The sequence below is a fragment of the Mustela putorius genome, unplaced genomic scaffold, assembly GCF_011764305.1.
Source record: "Mustela putorius furo isolate JIRA1106 unplaced genomic scaffold, ASM1176430v1.1 tig00000738_pilon_pilon_pilon, whole genome shotgun sequence".
NCBI lineage: Eukaryota > Metazoa > Chordata > Mammalia > Carnivora > Mustelidae > Mustela > Mustela putorius.
In genome coordinates, this window is record NW_025421463.1 from 6,908,250 (window position 1) to 6,915,546 (window position 7,297).

Here is a 7,297-nt window from a genome sequence, read left to right on the forward strand (position 1 = left end):
TGTCTGGCCTTCTGAAATCCGTTCAGGGCTTCCCTGAGCCAATTCTGAGTTGCTTAACTTATACATGCTTGTACTTTGTCTGAGAAGGTTTTTTTCTCCTTTAAAATTGGGGCTAAGAGGGGCGCCTGGGTGGCTCAGTGGGTTAAAGCCTCTGCCTTCGGCTCAGGTCATGATCCCAAGGTCCTGGGATCGAGCCCCACATCAGGCTCTCTGCTCAGCGGGGGGCCTGCTTCCTCCTCTCTCTCTGCCTGCCTCTCTGCCTACTTGTGATTTCTGTCTGTCAAATAAATAAATAAAATCTTTTTTTAAAATTGGGGTTTAGGACTCCTATCTCAATAAACTATAAACTGCTTCTCCCTGAATTCCCTTTTTGTACCAACTTTATCATCCCTTGTACCTTCCAGAGGACCCCAGGAATACCCCAATGGGTGATGTCACTGTGGCAAACAATAAAAAAGAAAATTGGATTGCTTTTGAATGCCTATTAGTGTGAAAATATTATGAACCACTTTATCAGTGGAAAATACTATGTGTGAAAATATTTTTTTAGAGATTTTATTTGTTCATTTGACAGAGAGTGACACACACAGTGAGAAAGAGAGAGCACAAGCATGGGGAGTGGGAGAGGGAGAAGCAGGCTTTCTGCTGAGCGGGGAGCCCGATGTGGGGCTCGATCCCAGGACCCTGGGATCATGACCTGAACCGAAGGCAGCTGCCCAACAACTGAGCCACCCAGGTGTCCCTATGTGTGAAACTATTATGAACAACTTTATCAGTCAGCCCATGCTGCAGGGAAACGTGTTCCAGACAATTAAGGGGACGAGGCTGGGGCCATGAATTTGAGGGAAAAGAAAGTTCAAGTGACTTGGTCCATCACCAAAGTAAGTGCTTCCTGGGGCTCCTGGGGTGACTCAGTCAGTTAAGCATTTGCCTTTGGCTCAGGTCATGATCCTGGAGTCCCAGAATTGAGCCCCATGTCAGGCTTCCTGCTATGTCTGCTTCTTCCTCTGACCATTCCCCTTCCTCAAATAAATAAACAAAATCTTAAAACAAACAAACAAACAAACAGGGGCACCTGGGTGGCTCAGTCCGTTAAGCGTCAGCCTTCGGCTCTGGTCCTGATCCCAGGGTCCTGGGATCGAGTCCCACATTGGGCTCTCTGCTCAGCGGAAAGCCTGCTTTTCTCTCTCTCTCTCTCTCTCTGCCTGCCACTTTTCCCACTTGTGCTCTCTATCTCCCTGTCAAAATAAATAAATAAGATCTTAAAACAAACAAACAAACAAACCTGGGCACCTAGGTAGTTAAGCCTCTGTCTTTGGCTCAGGTCTTGGTCTCAGGGTCGTGGAATCAAGCCCCATGTTGGGTTCTCTGCTCAGCAGGGAGCCTGCTTCCCCCACTCTCTCCCTCTGTCTGCCTCTCTTCCTACTTGTGATCTCTCTCTCTCTGTCAAATAAATAAATAAATAATCTTAAAAACAACAACAACAACAAAGTAAGCACTTCTTGTCTTCCCAGCCAGAAAGCCCCTGGGGACAGATCTGGCTTTTCTCTGTACTGGCACCTTGAAGACCTCGTAGGTTCTGTTCCAGACCCGCACATTAAAGCCAACATCACAATAAGGCAATAAAACAGGTCAAGTGACCGTGCTGATTTACTACTGCAGAGAAAAGTTATGTTTACACTATATTGTAGTCTATTAAGTCTGCAAGAGCATGCATCTCAAAAAGCAATGTGTATACCTTAATTAATTAATTTTTTAACTGATTTTTTTTAAGATTATTTATTTATTTATTTGACAGACAGAGATCACAAGTAGGCAGAGAAGCAAGCAGAGAGAGGAGGACCAGGCTCCCTGCTGAGCAGAGAGCCCGATGCGGGGCTCGATCCCAGGACCCTGGGATCATGACCCAAGCCGAAGGCAGAGGCTTTAACCCACTGAGCCACCCAGGCGTCCCTGTATACCTTAATTTAAAAAGATTTTATCACTAAAAAAAAAAAGCTATCTATTATCTGGGCTTTTATCAAGTCCTAACCATTGATCACAGATCACCGTAACAAACATAACCATCAAAAATTTGGGAATATCATGAGAGCAACCAAAATGTGACCGAGACGCAAACTGAGCAAATGCTGTTGGAAAAATAGCACCACAGGCTTAATGCCACAGACTGTCAATTTGTAAAAACAAAAACAAAACAAACCACAGCATTTACAAAATGCAATCAAGGGAGGTTGCCTGCATCTCCCACAGAGCCCCGAACAGTCCCCAGCTGTGGGTGAAAATGCCCTAGAAATGGTGTAGCTTTCTATGAGACGGGACATTCTCTGGGCCCTGGAGGAGAGGACGTGGGTGGACAGAGAGAAGGGACGATAAGGGCCTGAACTTGAACCATGACCGGAGCTTCCTCCATGGGGCTGGAATCACCACACTAAGGGGCGGGGGAGTCCTGGATTTTGGAATTTTGGTTTTCAACAAAGAGCAACCTCCAAACCCAGAGGCTTTATCGTAGACGGACGGCTCCAGGATGGCCTCAGCTCCTTTCTGAGCTCTGCTGTATTGTAGCTGGGGAATCTTGGACAAGTCACCCTTTGTCTCTGAGCCTCAGGGGTCTGGAGAATTGGGGACGATGATCCCTCCCAAGACAGTAGTTACAACAGATGAAGACTAAAAGAAGCAGCAGGTGGGGAGTACCTCGTGAGCGATTCACTCAGCGCAGACGACAGAGGTTTTTATTGTCTTGCCTCATTGCTATTATTTCGCCCACTGCTTCTGAAGGCAAACATGGAAGGGCCTTAGGAGGCCCAGGCCCCTGCATCAGACTCCAGCGGGAGGTGTCTTCCACGGAGATTCTGGAGCTCTGTCTCAGACCTCTTAGATCAGAGTCTCCACCTCGATCTACGGGCAAACATGTTCCTACGCATCTGAGTGAATCCAACAATTCCATCTGGGCATGATGGCTCAAAAGGGATTCTAGCACATTCCGTCGGAGGGTCTCCTCCCCCAAGCCCCATGGCCGTGACCACCAAGGACTTTGACTCAAATCACCCATCAGCCCGTTAATCTAATACCATGCTCTGGTCTGTAACTGCCAGACCAATAGGTTTAGGAGGGGACATCTCTGTGCCCCTCACTCAGTCCGAAGGCCAGACCTATGTCCAAATGCCTAAGATTTGTCATTGTCGATCTGCCAGGCGGGGGGGGGTGAGGGGTGGTAGGGCACGCAGAGGGGATGTAGAGGCCGCTTTTAGGCAAACAGTCTTGAGCGATGGAATGTAGAAAGGAGCCCCAGCAACCCCCTGGCTGAATCCAGACAGCCCCATCATGTCTCAAATATCCACAGGCCCCCAACTGACCAATGGGCTACCTACCACCATTCAGAGTAAGAATCTGAAGCAGACTTCGCACTGAGCATAGAGCCCGACTCGGGGCTTGATCCCACCATCACGAAATCATGACCTCAGCCGAAACCAAAAGTCGGATGCTTAACAGACAGAGCCACCCAGCCAGCCCCCACTTCCACTTTAACTACAGCCCCTACCCACTGCCTCCTTGCAGAGCCTCTGCTCAGCTGGCCTGTTGGCTGCTTCCTTCCGGTGTATTCAGTAACTTCTATCTCCCTTAAAAGAAAGAAAGAAACAAACAAACAAACAAACAAATAAAAAGAGATCAGCGTCTCCAAGGAAGGGCAGTTTTTGGAGGTCACATTTCCACAAAACATGCCTTCAGTGCCTCCAGCAGGACCACCGCATCACAGGCTCAGAATGGGCGGGGTCTGGCACATTCGGGGTGTCCACCAGCAATCCCTGCCCCAACAGTCTCACCAGCCAGGAGGAGCCCAGTGTATTATGTGGGCCCAGAGAAGGGGCTTCTCGGAAGGCTGAGCCCAGAGAAGGCTTCCCGGAGGGAGCGACAGCTCAGCTGAGTCCTGTAGGAGCGGGTGTTACCCAGGCTGAGAGGGGCCGCGTGGCACAGGCAGAGGGCATAGCTGGGGTCCAGGCACAGTCCAGTGTTGTGGGGGAGAGAGTTGGTGGGGGCGGTGACAGCCCTCCAAGTCCAGCAGGAGTACCACCAGTCTGCAGAGGCACAGGTGACAGGCGTCAGCAGGGGGAAGCTTTAAGCACCGACTCTAGGATGGACTGGGGTAAGGACGTCCACCCCCCTCCCAGGGGCTGAGTCAGGGCTGGCCCTCCCGCTCACCCTCTGAGCTCGCTCCTCCTCCTCCTCCCTCTCTCTGCTCCCGAGTCTCTCCAGGCAGGCAGATGACCTCTTACCTGGCCAATCCCTGTCACTGTGTGACCCTGGGAAAGTCTCAACTCCTCTCCCACAATCCCAAGATTGCCACCTCTGTTCCCAGGCTCCCGCAGGAAAAGCTGGGCTGCACTGCCCCCATTCCTGGAGGAGTGCTGCCACCCAGTGGCCATTAGGAGAAACACCTCCTGGGGCACCAGGGCCCTAGGAGGGTCCCTATCTTTCCACTCCAGTCCATGCCACCATCCCCTCCCCCTGCCACCCTACCACCCGCTCAGCTCTGGGCTGGCTGGGGAGACCACGAGTCTCTGTACCCCGTGGGCAGTGGGTGAGGCTGGTCATATGCCGCACTGTGCCCCAGGTGCCCGCCCTTCAGCCCTGCTGGGGCCCCAGCCCGGGTCCTGGCTCCTCACTGATTGACCGCTGGCTTCCAAGGCCACGGTGAAGGTCAGTAAACCAGGGGTGGGGGCTGAAATTCGGTTCAGTTCATCAGCAGCATAGAGATCTGGATCACGGGTTTGAGAATCAAGCGAAATGACAGCATTTCCCATACATGAGCTCGTGTAAGATCACCACGCCCTGCTCTCCGTGCACGCACTTACTCACTCAGTAAACACCCAGTCAGCACCTCTGAGCCCAGGCCTCGGGACACCTCAGGGAGTAGAAAGAGCAAGGTCCCGCCTGGACAGAGCTCACATGAGCAGGAGAGGCAGGCAGTGAACCCAGACACCAAGAAATGGGCTCAGGCCAGCTGGTGGTGGGCGTTAAGGATACTGCAAAATGGGGGAGGTGGGGGAGGGTGGAAAAGGTGGTGAGACCGGGTTGTTTTGGTTTTTTTTGCTACGATGGTTGGGAGGGTCTCTGAGGAGGTGACCGGAGAGGCCCCAGAGGAGCCCAGAGGCAGAATGTTCCCGTGGCAGACGTGAGCTGACATCTCGGAGAAGCAGGGAGGCCAGGGTGGCTGGAAGCGGTAGGATGCATAGAGGCAGGGGGTGGGGGTCAGATCATGTGTTATCACCACCCTTGTTTCCCAGACGAGGCTCTGAAGGGTTAGACACACCTCCCAGCTCATCGCTGGTAAGGCCAGGGTTCGAAGCCTGGTGTGCCTGGCCTGGAGCCACTCTGATCCCCGAGCTTGCCGTGCTGTGTGGTTGTGGACGGGTGACCCAGAGTCTCTGAACTCCAGCTTGCTCGGCTGCACAGGGAGGTAACACCTCCCACTTCCAAGCAGAGGGCCCCCAGATCAAGAGGGGAGCCCCGTGGCAAGGGGCAGGATTGTAGATTTGTGGGGAGCTGGTAAGGGGGCCGACAGAGCATTGGCTCAGTGGCGGCTATGTGACCCTGGAAATATCACTTGACTTCTTTGAGCCCTGGTCTCCGTGGGCAAAATGGGTATCCCAAGAGCCTGTGTGCTGGTTTTAAGTCAGACCATGACGCTCCCCTGCTCCAACCCCTCTACCCTCTTTCCATCACACACAGAATAAACCTCAGGTCTTGTCTCAGACCTGGGCCTGGCTGCTCCTCAGGCACGTGGCCTGCTCTTCTTCTCTGTTCATATTCTGTTCCAGGGCCTCTTGCCGTTCCTGGCACTTGTTGGATGGTTTACCCTTCCAGCTTCCTCTGCCTGAAATGCTCTTCTGCAGGAATGCTCCTTCCCTCACTCCATCCGTGTCTCTACTCACAGGCTACATCCTCAGGGAACCCTCCCTGCGGACCAGCTCAAGGACAGCCCTGGGCTGGTCTCTCCGAACACCTAGAACTCCTGTCTGCCTGGCACATGGCAGCCACCGGAGACCAGTCAGATCGTAGTTGGCAGGACCCCTCCGGCCGCCGCAGCAGGTCAGCGGACTTGGGGGGAGTCTCCCCTCCCCCCAGTCTGAAACCAGGTTGGGGAACAGGGCTCAGGGATTGCAGGACCCGGGAAGCTGGGCTTCGAGGCGGAAGGGGGCGCTGGTTCAGTGGATCAGCCTGGGGGTCATGGGACTATAGGGACCAGATCGTCCAAGGGACAGGAACGTCCCTCCCACTCGGGCAGCAGTGGCTGAGGAAGAGGATTAGCATCGGTCAGAGCCTCCTTCCAGAAGCCCCTTCCCAGCTTGATGAGGCTGTGGACCCCATTGCCCTTGGGGCGCAGGGCAGCTCTCTCCTCTCTCCTCAATGGCTTCCGAGTCCCTCCAGCCACCTACGAATCAACTCTATTCCTGGCAGTGCTTAGCACGCGGGGGGCTGACCCCTGACCTTCCCCCCCTCACTCCCACCCACCCTTAATGTTCTGCCCCAGAGTTAGGTCAGTGATGAAAGCCTAGGGGGGCGGAGGGAGAGGGACAGTGCCTGATTGTTCCCCGCCCCCGGCGGTGAGGCCCCGCTGGCCTCGGTGTGACTGGCTCTTTGCTATCTCGTGTCTCCCCCCCACCCCCCCGCTGCCCCTCTGCCGCCACCACTGTGTAATTCGCTCTTTCCCTCTCTCTAGTTCATGAGTTCGCAGGCTCAAGTGGGATGTTAGTAGTCATGTGGAGGCCAGGACATCCCCAGAGATTAGGAATCAACAGGTCCAGATCGGGGTCCATGGTTCAGACACAAGGCAGGGAGGACCCCACTTTGGAAAGAGCTCAGGACCAAAGCCAGAAGACGTTGGGCACCACTGGCCTTCCATGAGCCTCTGCCGAGTGTGAAATGGGGTTTGGGGCACTTATGAGCGAAGCCAGCCCCACAGGAAGGCTGTGAGGATGACATGTGACAGACATGAATGGGTCCGTTCCCCCCTTACCCTCTGATTTGCCACATGCCCACCTCCGTGTCCTGTCTGTCCGTCTCTCTGCCTTGTCCCATCTGTCGAGCGGCCTGTCTTTGCTCCAGGATACACCACACTGGCCTCCTCACTACCGCTTTGTAATAAGCCTTGAGGTGTGGCAGGACAAGCGCCCAACTTCTGGGGGAGCGTCTCAACTGGTATTTGTGCTTTGCTCTTTCTTACCTTGCTTTATGAGCTCTGCCGAAACCCTGTGGGGGTTTGATCAGGACTGAACTCAGTCCAGATGGGAATTTGGGA